Here is a 12,253-nt window from a genome sequence, read left to right as displayed (position 1 = left end):
GTCTCTCGGCTGGTGAAACACCGGGAAGCCTGGTGGGCATAATTCAATGAGGGGAACACCCCCCCTCATGGCCCAACCAGGTCTCCGTAATGCACGCCAGGTCCGCTCTCCCCTCTTGTATGAGGTCGTAAATAAGGGGAGCCTTATGTACCACGGACCTGGCATTAATACCAGCTGGAGACCCAGATCCTGTAATCCCAAGCACCTAGGGGTGTGAGAGGGGTAATGAGGGTCAGAGCGTGTGATCGCTCTTAAACAGCAATCCCACATTCCCCGGACATAATTTGGCCCTAGGCCACACCGTATCCCCCCCTCCCACATACAGTAGAGATGGCAAATCCCCCAATGGAATGGTTTAATGTCTCCCCCGGAATCCCGGGGGAGGTGTTTTTTCAAAAGGCAACTGGACTTTCTGATTTTTTTTCTCTGAAGACGTTTCGCTTCTCAGCCAAGAAGCTTCTTCAGGTCTTCTTGGATGAGAAGCGAAACGTCTTCAAAGAAAAAACAAAAAGTCGAGTTGCCTCTTGAAAAAACACTTTCAGGACAACCATGACCTGGATGGCTGAGAATCTCCATAGCAGTGGTGGGTTCTGGATCCCATTGCAACTGGTACGGTGCAACAGGGCCAGGCATCCACCACATGCACGGGTGCAGCACATGCGCAACACACGCACATGTGAACTTACTGCCCACGACGCTCCGTGATGCTCCAGCTGCTCGGCAGAGCATCGCGCAGGAACTGTACACTCCCTGTGCGTAAGCCCCGATTGGCTCAAATACAGGTAAGGAGGGCGGGTGGGCGAGTGGGCCCTCTGGAGCACCATACCACAACGATACCTGGTGCTCCCAGCAGGCACCAGTCGTATCCCACTACTGCTCCATAGACAATTTGAATTATGCATTTACCTTTGAATATGAATAGTGGGTTACCTTATCAATTGTGAATAATAGTTTATTGTAACAAGGGGGAAAGAATGTAAATGTTGACTTTGGCTATATGCAACCATTCCTTTGGACATTAGAGAATCAACCACCAAATATCTGAAAGTTTCCTTGCGCAGGTATGGCACACAGTAGTGTCCACAGGAAAATTGAAAAATTAACATGGCAACCACCAACTGCATTAGCAAAACTGTCTTCTTTTTACATGCATTGCAAATGCAGTACAAGTTACAGGAAGTGAGGCTTCAATTGAGTCTTGTTATCTTGACTTTTTTTTTACCCCTGACCCATGGAGGGTCCAAATGGCAACAGCCATCATCCATGGCCAGTCTTCCAGCAGAGGGACAGATAAGCCTGCATGGACCCAAACATCATTTTCAATTTCAAATTCAGAATAGAGCTGGAAGGGACTTTGGAATTCTTCTAGTCCAACCCTCTGTTCAAGTAGGAAAACTCGATACCATTTCAGACAAGTGGCTGTCCAATCTCTTCTTAAAAGCCTCCAGTAATGGAGCACCCACAACGTCTGGAGGAAAGCTGTTCCACTGGTTAATAGTCCTCACTGTTAAGAGGTCCCTCCTTAATTCCAATTCGCTTCTCTCTCTGATTAGTTTCCATCCATTGTTTCTTGTCTTGCCTTCTGGTGCTCTGGAAAATAGGTTGGCCCCCTCTCCTTTGTAGCAGCCCCTCAAATGCTGGAATACTGCTATCATGTCACCCATAATCCTTCTAGACCCAGCCATACCCAAATCCCGCAACCATTCTTCATATGTTTTAGCCCTATTTAGCCATATTTAGTTACACTTAGTCATCTAAAATATTCAATATTTTTCCATATTTCTTTCTTGCAATGTTCGAAAGCTCTGAATGGGTCAGAAGTTCTGGTTCTCAGGTAGGCAAATAGACCGAGGTTTTAGCACCTGCATAACATAAGGAAATGAGTAAATGGAGGGATTAAATGCATGCAGATTGGAAGCACTTTCCAGCTTGAGGTATGCTTCTTCAAAAATACTTTTAACTGGTACTTATTTCTTCTGCAATATAACTGCCAGTGAGAGCTTAATTCATTACCATTTCAACAGCATGAAGGTTCTGTAAATTTAGAGTTCAATTTAATTCTCTCCTTGGGGGGAAAAATATCTTTGCTTGCTCACATACTCTAATTGCTACACTGAGAGGTACAGGGACAAAAGCCTGCAAAAATGGAATAAGAGAACTGAGGGAAAGCAGAGCAATATTTTCCCTTCATTCCTTCATTGCTTTGGCAATCATCTCTTCATTATTCACTAGCAACAAAAAAGGCACTTTGCACATGCTCAAAACAGCAAGAGGCTCTTAATTATTTCACTTATAGGTTGGTTTTTTTAAATTAATTGTGAGCAAATTTCCATCCAGTTGATAGCAATTCTGAATGTCATTAAACTCGGGTCATTTTTTTTTCCTTTTTTTCCTTTCATTTTAGAGGGGAGTGAAAGAAGGTTCTGAATTGGTGCACCCTTAAGAAAACAAAAGGTGTCTGTGTATGTGTGTGTGTGTGTGTAAAAAACCCATTTCAGTAGCACCTCCTGGGAACTGTGCATTGAGATGGAGATGTGGTCTTTGTGTGTGTGTGTACAGCAGCAGGCAAATTGGAAATTCTATTACTAACATCTTTCCAGAGCAAAAAAACAAAACTACCCCAAATAAGAAAGCGAAGAAAGCAACATGTGGAAGCAACAAGTTGAGAAAATTGATAGAGGGAGAAAAATTATTCACCAGAAAGAAATTGCTTGGTAAGAGGTCTGCTCGTGGAGGTCCTATCAACTATTAGCATTTTTTTAAAAAAAATAGCTTGCATCTACACTTACCAGGCAGTTGTGACTTGGAATACATCAGCTTTCAAACCATTCCACATACTGAATTTCATTTCACATTTTCAGTCATGCTGATGACTTTCTCAGGAAAACAATGTTCTCTCCAGAATATACCTCAGCACTACCTGAGGAGAGAGAGAGAGTCACATCTCCTATCAAGAGGCGAGTGCAACATGCGCAGTTTCCCAGGCCAAGCCAGGATGGGATCAGTTTTATTTAGTCAGTTGTCAAATTTATGTAGCTGCCCATCTGCCAAACAAGTGACTCTAGGTGGCATAAAAAGTAAAGGTAAAGGTTCTCCACACACATATGTGCTAGTTCAGTGATGACGAACCTTTTTGTAAAGGCATGCCAAAATTGTCTATGCATGTGCAATAGCACGCATGCGTGTGCCCACAGACACAATGCAATGCGCCCCACCCACCTGCGTTTGCGCACATGACCCCCTCATGGGGGGGGAGGAGTTTTCGCTCTTCCCAGGCACCAGAGGCTTTCCTGAAGCCTGGGGAGGGCAAAACCGTGGCACGACAAAACCGCGCTCGACTACTGCGCACCCAATTAAACCGCGTCGCTGACGTCATCAACAGGGCGACAACAGCCAGCGCGGAGAAAGAAGGGCGCTTTAAATAGCGCTTTGAAAGCAAGCCGATTCAACTTAAGGGAAGGGTTAGGGTTAGGGTTAGCTTTAGGGTTAGGTTTAGGGTTAGGTTAAGGGTTAGGGTTAGGGTTAGGGTTAGGTTAAGGGTTAGGGTTAGGGTTAGGGTTAGGGTTAGGGTTAGGTTAAGGGTTAGGATTAGGTTTAGGTTTAGGGTTAGGGTTAGGGTTAGGTTAAGGGTTAGGTTTAGGGTTAGGTTAAGGGTTAGGGTTAGGGTTAGGGTTAGGGTTAGATTTAGGGGGTTAGGTTTAGGTTTAGGGGTTAATGTTAGGTTTAGCGTTTACAGCGTGCTTCTGTCTCCGCGCTGTTGTTGCCCTGTGATGACATCAGCTACGCGGTTTCGTCGAGCGCGCTTTAGTCGAACGTGGTTTTGTGGTGGAACCGGGCAAAACGGCCTCCCCGGCCCCCCAGAAGCCCTCTGGAAGCCGGAAACGGATCACTTCTGAACTTCCGGTTGGCCCTTTGATCCTGTTTTCGCCCTCCCCAGGCTCTGGAGGCTTTCATGAAGCCTGGGGAGAGTGAAAACAGCCTCTCCCAGCACTCCAGAAGGCCGAAAATCAGCTGGCCAGAATGCACATGCGTGCTAGCGCTGACGGCTCGCGTCCTGGCAAATATGGCTCTGGGTGCCACCTGTGGCATGTGTGCCATAGGTTCACCATCATGGTGCTAGTTGTTCCCGACTCTAGGGGGCGGTGCTCATTTAAAAGCTGAAGAGTACTCATCAAGCTCCAGTTCCTTCATTGCCTTCATTATTGACATATGCTTAAAAGGTAAAGGTTCCCCTCACACATACGTGCTAATCATTCCCAACTCTAGGGGACAGTACTTGTCTCCATTTCAAAGCCGAAGAGCCAGCGCTGTCCAAAGACGTCTCTGTGGTCATGTGTCCGGCATGACTAAATGCCAAATGCACACGGAACGCCAAAGGTGTTGCCTTCCCACCAAAGGTGGTTCCTATTTTTCTACTTGCATTTTTACATGCTTTCGAACTGCTAGGTTGGCAGAAGCTGGGACAAGTAACAGGAGCTCAGTCCATTATGTGGCACTATGGATTCGAACTGCCGAACTGATGACCTTTCTGATCCATAAGCTCAATGTCTTAGCCCCTGAGCCATCGCATACCATTATTATTATAAAAAGTTGTAAAAGACAAAGCGGCCTCTTATTTCTTGTGAGAAAATCAGCCTGCAACATTAAAGGAATTTCACCGAGGTAAGATCCCGATCCGGAGGACCAAGGCTCCCTTTGGTAGCATGAGAAGAAGAATTTCTTAACATTGAAGAACACGTTTGCCTCGTTTTGAAGTATGCGAAGCAATGCGTGTTTCACTTTGGCGCTAGCTTGCCCCGCCCCCCATCTAATCTACAGTGAACTTGATGTGAGTCTAAAGACTATGTTGCAGCAGATTGAGGTTTGTAATCTACTTACAAAAGACCAGGACTTGAGACCACGAAGGTGAGAGAAACAGGTTTATTTGATGCATCGAGTTCAGCGTATTCACACACCAAAATCTGAACTGCCTGGGCTCTGCCCAGGATGCTACTTTTATGCCGTGTTCCACAGTGTGCATTCTCAAGGCGTTTCCATACACGACACAAGCATGACATTTCGAAAAAGGGGAAGTTCATTTGGAATGTTACAGAGAAGTGCATAGGAGAAATACAAAAAAGAGAAGTTTCTATAATGTCTTAAGCTGTCAGCAGTTTTTACCTCTGTTCTATCTCTCACCCACGCCTGGCTTCCTGTGCCCCTCCTTTACAGGGTCTTGCCACACTGTTCAGCCCTATTGTTAATACTTATGAGGAAGTTGGAGAGAAAGTTCACTCCAGCTAAAAGTCAACTTTGGAACTCCAGGGCACTAGAATGAAAAGCCAAGCTAATATGAATTTATAAGGTCCATTCTATTAAGACCACCTAACCTGGCCAGCCCCTGGTGGGTTTACCTGTGCACCCCCTCCTCCATCAAATATACACACAGTCCTCAACCTATGACCCAATTGATACAATTTCCATTGCTAAACAAAGGGCTTGTTAAATGAGTCACGCCTGATTTTACAATCTTTTAACTATGGCTGTTAAGCGAATCTCCTCTTCCTCTTCTTCCTCTTCCTCCTCTTGAATCTATACAAGAACTGGAATGTATTTTCCTGATTCATTTCTTCCTCATGTTTTAACTCAATAAATTAATCAATGAAGAAACAAACCTTACCAAATATGCCTGCACATTAGGGGGAAATGAACAGAAACACAATTTAGCTTTGGAACCATTGAATGGAAAAGGCATCTGTTGGGAAAAGAACACATTTGCGAGGGAAGATGTATACAAATATGGGCATGGTTTTGCCCTTTTATGGAGAATTGAGAAATAGATGACAGTGGATTTGTCCAAGTCCCCATCCCCATCCCTCAGATATCAAGGTCCAGCAGCTTCCCTGTTGTATTCATTCATTCATCCTTCTGATAATGAAAAAGGCCACAGTGCTTCCAATGCTTTAAACAATCTTTATATTAAGATAGATAAGAAGAAGAAGAAAAAATGATACCTCAGATTCTCAAATTCAAGCAGCATTTTATATATACTGTATATATCTTGAGAAATGTAATGACATAAACATGGAAACCATGGTGACCGACGGCTAATGAAACAGTTTTTCCTAACTTTCCCTGGGCACATGCTGTGTGTTCCCTCCCCCTTCAACCCTTCCATAAGGCGCAAACGCTATTATTGGTTTCCTACTTATATAGACTTGGAATATCACAAGGACTGTAAATAGCATCAATCTAGAATCTCAACATGGCAAAAGACAATAGAAGAAAATGTGTTATGATGGCAACTCTGGATGGATTGTTCTTGCCTTCAGCTTCTTATTGTACATTTCTATATATGGCTTAACATCAAATGAACTTCACTGGGCTCATTTAATCCAGCATCCTCCAGCCATCTTGAGAGGTCAACTCCCAGAATTCCTAGCCAGCAAAGCCAGGGGTTAGGGAATTCTGGGAGATGGAGTTCAAATACCTCTGGAGGGCCTCAGTGAAGCTTTGCCTAATTCATGAGACTATTGGTTTAGCCTCATGCTATGCTGTTCATATTCAGAAAGGGTAAATGGTTGCCAAATTCTGTCTGGAATTTGGAGTAACTCAAGAATGTGGAATTCAAGCAGCATTTTGGAATCTGGAGTTCAAGCAACAAACTCCAGAATCTGGAGTTACCCTGAGGGAGGACATCCCTTAATGGATATCTATCCTGGGTCTCTAAATTCCTCAAAATTGTTTCTGGATATAGTCAGAAAGTTAAAAGGTGTGTTGGGTGTATGTTATGCCATGTCTGGGATGTATAAGAAATCAACATAATGACTTCTTGCTACTCCCAAGAAAGCCCACAGCATTGCTGCTGATGAAGAAAGCTTGCTCTAGAGCAGGGGTGTCAAACTCGATTTCATTGAGGGCCGCATCAGCATTGTGTTTACCTTGGGAGAAAGGGTGGGGGGGCAGCTATACGTCACTTGTGTCAGGGGTGCCTGTGGTGCAGGGGTGGGTTTCTCGCCCCGTTCCAACCAGTTCGGTTGGAATGAGGCCGGCGGCGTCCTTGTGCACGCGTGCGCTGTGCGCATGCGTACTAGCGTCTGTGTGATGCTCCAGCTGCTCCTGGAGGATCGCGCAGGCGCTGTATGCGTCCTGCGCATGCGTGGAAGCACAGAATTCGGCAAAACCGGGTAAGGAGTGGGCGCGGGCGCGGGCCTTCACCGTACCCGGAAGTTACTTACTTCCGGGTTCGGCGACCAACCGGATCGCGGGGACCGCCGCGAACCGGTTGAAACCCACCCCTGCTGTGGTGGCTCGAGAGCTCTGCCAGCAAAAATGGGCTGTTTCCAGGGTGGCCCTGTGGGTCAGATATAAGCACCCCATGGGCAGAATTCGGGGCCCGGGCCTTGAGTTTGACACCCCTGCTCTAGAGTGTATAGTGTTTTCTAACTATGTTCAAATAGCTAGTTTTCTTGCTACTCCCCATTCCTTCTGCAGGCTTAACTGCCTCTTATCTAATGATTGTCTAGTTTGTAGTTCTTCTTCCTATGTCCCAAGGTCATTGGCACATACCATTACACTACCCTGGTCTTTTGAATTAATATGTTTTACATTCAATGTATATAACAATGTCTCTATTTGTCAGAACAAAAGCTTTGATTTTTGAAAGGATTTGGGAAAAAGAGGAGAATCCCTTGTTGTTAAATACCTTGTCAGGGTTTCAAGAAAGACCCCTCAACAAAAGAAAACTCCGAGGCCTGAGTTTCCACAAAGTTCCATTTTATTAGAGATGTCATGTTGGCACATCTGGGAAAACCCGAATCTGAAAGCTTCCAGGTTTCCCCCACCCAGTTGAAAGTTCAAGACCCTGCCCCAACACCCACAAATCTATCACATGGTCCAGTCCTTCATTGCCATGAAGAAAGATTCCTCCCTTCCACATCCATCCAGGTGCAGGGAAAAAGCGACCTTGACTTTCTGAGAAAGAATGTTATTATGGCTACACATCACCCATACTCTGTATAATCCCCCGTCCCATTTTCCCACAATAGAAAGTGTGGCAGGCTTGAAACCCAAAAAGTAACAGGTGGCTTCCAGGCCTGACATACCTCATGGCACTCCCAATTTAACTGATATTCTTCCTCTGAGGTGGATTGAGAAAATATACTTTCAAGATTTTCTTAATGAAATCTTACAATAAGAACTAATAATTCTGGGGGTCGTTCTTGTCTGGATGGTAGTCATAAGTCTGGCAAGTAATACTTAGGCCCTGAAGACTGTGCTTCTTGAACTGAAACAAAGACGCAAATGTATGATTTTGGAAGAAATTCAACATCAGCCAAGAATTTCTGGAGATAAGTGGAGTCAGTTGAACTCCCTCCACCTAAGATGACCATAACATCTGCTTAAACAAGAGTGGGGATGTCCTCACTGCGGGATTTGCAGTCCCTTTCTTGATTGCTTCTTCCTCCCATCCAGACTGCAGTGCATTCAATTATGCGTCTTCATTTACGTTTTCCTGGATAGGATTGCCCACAGCATTTGTTAGAGTTGATTTGAAAAAAAGGAGAAATTAACAGCGAGGCCTTTCACAGCTAAAGAAACAGCCGTTCTGACCTCTGGGTAATAAAGTGTAGGGCCAACAATTTGAAAAAAGGAATTAAGCATGGAAATTAGAACATCTGACTGGAGGCAAATTAGCATATAAAAGGCCTGGGTTTATTTTATTTTTTTATTTTTTTTGGAAGCTGCATCTTTTCAAGTGGATGAGGCAGTTTGCAGACTCAGATGTCAGTTTCATGTGTTATTGCTGGAAGGAAGAACTTCTTTTGGAAAGAGATGATGAGAAAGTCTTGCTTTAATTACAAGTATGCTTGACAATGAAACTTCGCAGGGCACATTCTCTTGGCCATATAGAGCAGACACAGAATTTTCCAGAATTATTTTTGACTAGTTCTCATTAAGACTGATAAAAGAGAAGTTGCTTTAGAAATACTGTATGTCCAAATCAATTTCAGAGGGATACATGATAAGCTAACACTTCCAAAACAGCAGAAATGACAGTCACAGTAAAAACTGAAGAACTTGTGAATAGACCACTTCAAGGGAGATTGTCCATATATGTTCTGGATGGCTGCATAAATATTAGAACCAGAAATACTGGATTATTATTTTTTAAAGAAAAAGGTGTGGCTTGTAGGACAAATACAATGACCACCCAAGAGAATGACTTGGTTAAGGCTTTGCTATAGGACATACAAAAGGTGCTCGTCAACTTTTTGAAAACCAAAGAGGAAATACGAATGATAAACCAAGAGAACAACCTGTATAATGACTTTTTACTGGATTTACAAAAGAGATGTGCGACAACAACTGAATGAATTGAAGATCAATATAGCTTGTTGCTGTTTTCTTGTTCCTTTTTTTTATTTCTATGAAGGTGTTGGTTGCTTCATGTTCTTATTTAGAAGTTCCTTTTTTAGGTGTCATCTACATACCTGATCCATGTTTTTGTTGTATATATGGGAGTGTTATAGTTCCTAGTTAGTGCATTAAGTCTCTGCTACGTGTCTGGAGTATAGTAATCCTATGAGTGTTCCTCTGATTTCTTGGTATTTTGGTCATCAAATTGAAAGCAGATAGGGAGACAGGTTGATGAGTTCCACGAATGTTCCATCAATTTTAGTGTATTTGGATAGTGTATTTCTGCATATTTCTCTTTCATTGGATAGAATGAACTTCAGCAGTTACAATCCAAACTGAAATTAGCCATTCAGCTCTCACACTCCTTTAAGGAGTATGTATTAATATATAAACAGGGCTAAACAAGGCTCCTTTTCCTTATTCAGTCCCTTACTACCCTGCATTTCCCTTACCTTCTTCCTAAGTGTTCTTCTCATCATTGCCCTTGTCTGTATTGAAGGCAGAGACATGCCTCTTTTGCTCATGCAGTCAAGCACTATTGCTTGGAATGTGCCGTCTTAATAAAAATAATAACAGTGATTAGGGATGCCACCTGATTAATGAATAAGTCAATTCATTGTCCCTGATTGCAAAACATTGATTAAAGATGGATTAACACCTGCAGAAGAGTAAAACAAAGGTATTAGAAAGCAAGATCTATGTGATTTGGGAGGCTCTAAGAAGCCATGGCAGCTGGCACATTGGAGGAAAAGCAAGCTCTTAGCTGTGTAAGAGGGAACAGGAATGCCTACATTAAGTTCACATTTGTTGTGTGATTCTAGGCCTAGTTCAGGGGGGAGGGTTAAAGATTTATGAGATTTGGGGGCATGGTATATAAATTACTTCCACTGCCCATGTGCCATGGTTGAATATGGCAATCTGAAGCGTGCTTCCATCAGTAGAGTGATTTGATGTTGTGGAACTGCAATATTGTAGGACTATAAGATTTATCTCTGCAGCATTCTGGGAGTTGAAGTCCACACATCTTAAAGTTGTCAAGGTTGAGAAACATGGATGTAAACCATTAGAGTGCAAATCAGAGGTGGGTTGCTCCTGATTCAGCCCGGATCAGGCGAACGAGTAGTGGTGGTTGCAGGAGGCTCCATCCACCCACCTGGATGCTTCTGCGCATGTGCAGAAGCATTACACATGTGCGCAAGCACAACCAAACGGGTAGCATCAGGATTTGCAACCCACCTCTGGTGCAAATGAAGATATACTGCCATTTTATTAAATTTCAAACCTTTATTGTCAGAGTACAATATGTGTACAACACAGTGATGGGTTCCGGATCCCATTCCAACCGGTACGGTTGGAAGGGGCCCAGTGCTGTTCACATGGACGTGCGCAGCGTGCGCATGCATCTTAGTGCCTCCGCGAGCCTCTGCGACACGCCAGCTGCTCAGCGGAGCCAGGCGCTGTATGTGCCAGGCATGGAAGCGCCGAAGACTTAAAAGACCAGTAAGTCACTCAGGCGGGTGTGTGGGCCCTCTGGAATACCGTACCAGAACGGTATCCAGTGCTCCGGGCAGGCTCCGGTACGCTCATAACAGGACGTACTTCCTGCAACCCACCACTGATACAATGAGATTGGCTGAGCCTCCCTTCATTTACACCCCCAAAACAATACAACTCACAGTGAAAGACAAATATCCTTAGCCCAGTGAATCCTACTAATAGGCCCAGTCCCATTGCACCATGCAAACTTACTGCAGATCGGGAGGCCATTCTATGTTGTTGTAGAGTTATTTTTGAGTCTGACAACCCACGGATAAAAACTGTTCTTCAGCCTGTTTGTGCAGCTGCCTATGCATCTATATTCCAGATAGTAGGAGAATAAAGAAGGGCTGACCAGGGTGTGAGTGCCCCTGAGGATTTTCCTCACTCTTCTAAACCTTCTCTTTGCACTGTTTGTAATACTGAGGGAATATCTCAGTTGTTTTCTGACTGGTCTAAATATTTCTCTGCCATTCTGTCAGCAGGGCAGGTGGATTTAGTGAAAAGAAATCCAAAGCGGAGTTATTTCACATTATTCCTGCCTTCTTCGCACACACAAGGACGGGCAACATGGCTGCCAAAAGTATTAGAGTGTGAGGGGGGAAATGAAATATAAGTAGCATCTTATTAGCAAAGGACATCTGAGCCTCTAATTAAAATTTGCCTAATGACCCAGCTTCTTCGTCATTTTCACTATCACAGACATTAATTTACACTGACAGGTACTTACGCAAAGGCGAAATTAATTTCTCTTTCAGAAAAGGAAAAAAATGAAAGAGATTGTATATCCATTTTGTGCTTTACTGAGTGGAATCCTTGCAGTAGAAATGCCCTGAAAATGTAGCGTTGGATGTGAGATGGTTCTCCTTTTTGAAGCCTTCATTTCTACTGAAAGCCAGAATTTAATCCTTTAGTAATATGGTGGAGATATATGAAGAATAGAACAGGTTTACATGCAGGGATCTACAGAGGAGGCCAACTGGATCAAACCAAAAAGGCCATCTGGCCTGACTCGATGCCAAAGAGAAATCCCGAGCAGGACATGATACCCGGGGTGAAATTCGGAAGGTTCTGACAGGTTCTGGGGAACCGGTAGCAGAAATTTTGAATAATCCAAAGAACCAGCAAATACCACCTCGGGCTGCCCGCAGAGTGGGGTGGGAATGGGGATTTTGCAGTATCCTTCCCTGTCACACCCACCAAGCCATACCATGCCCACCAAGCCATGTCCACAGAACTGGTAGTAAAAAAAAAGTTTGACTTCATCACTGCATGATACGATAACCACTGTCCCCTTCATGGTCTTGGCAATTAATGT

Source organism: Thamnophis elegans, chromosome 4 (genome assembly GCF_009769535.1).
Source record: "Thamnophis elegans isolate rThaEle1 chromosome 4, rThaEle1.pri, whole genome shotgun sequence".
NCBI lineage: Eukaryota > Metazoa > Chordata > Lepidosauria > Squamata > Colubridae > Thamnophis > Thamnophis elegans.
Note: the sequence above shows the minus strand (reverse complement) of the source record.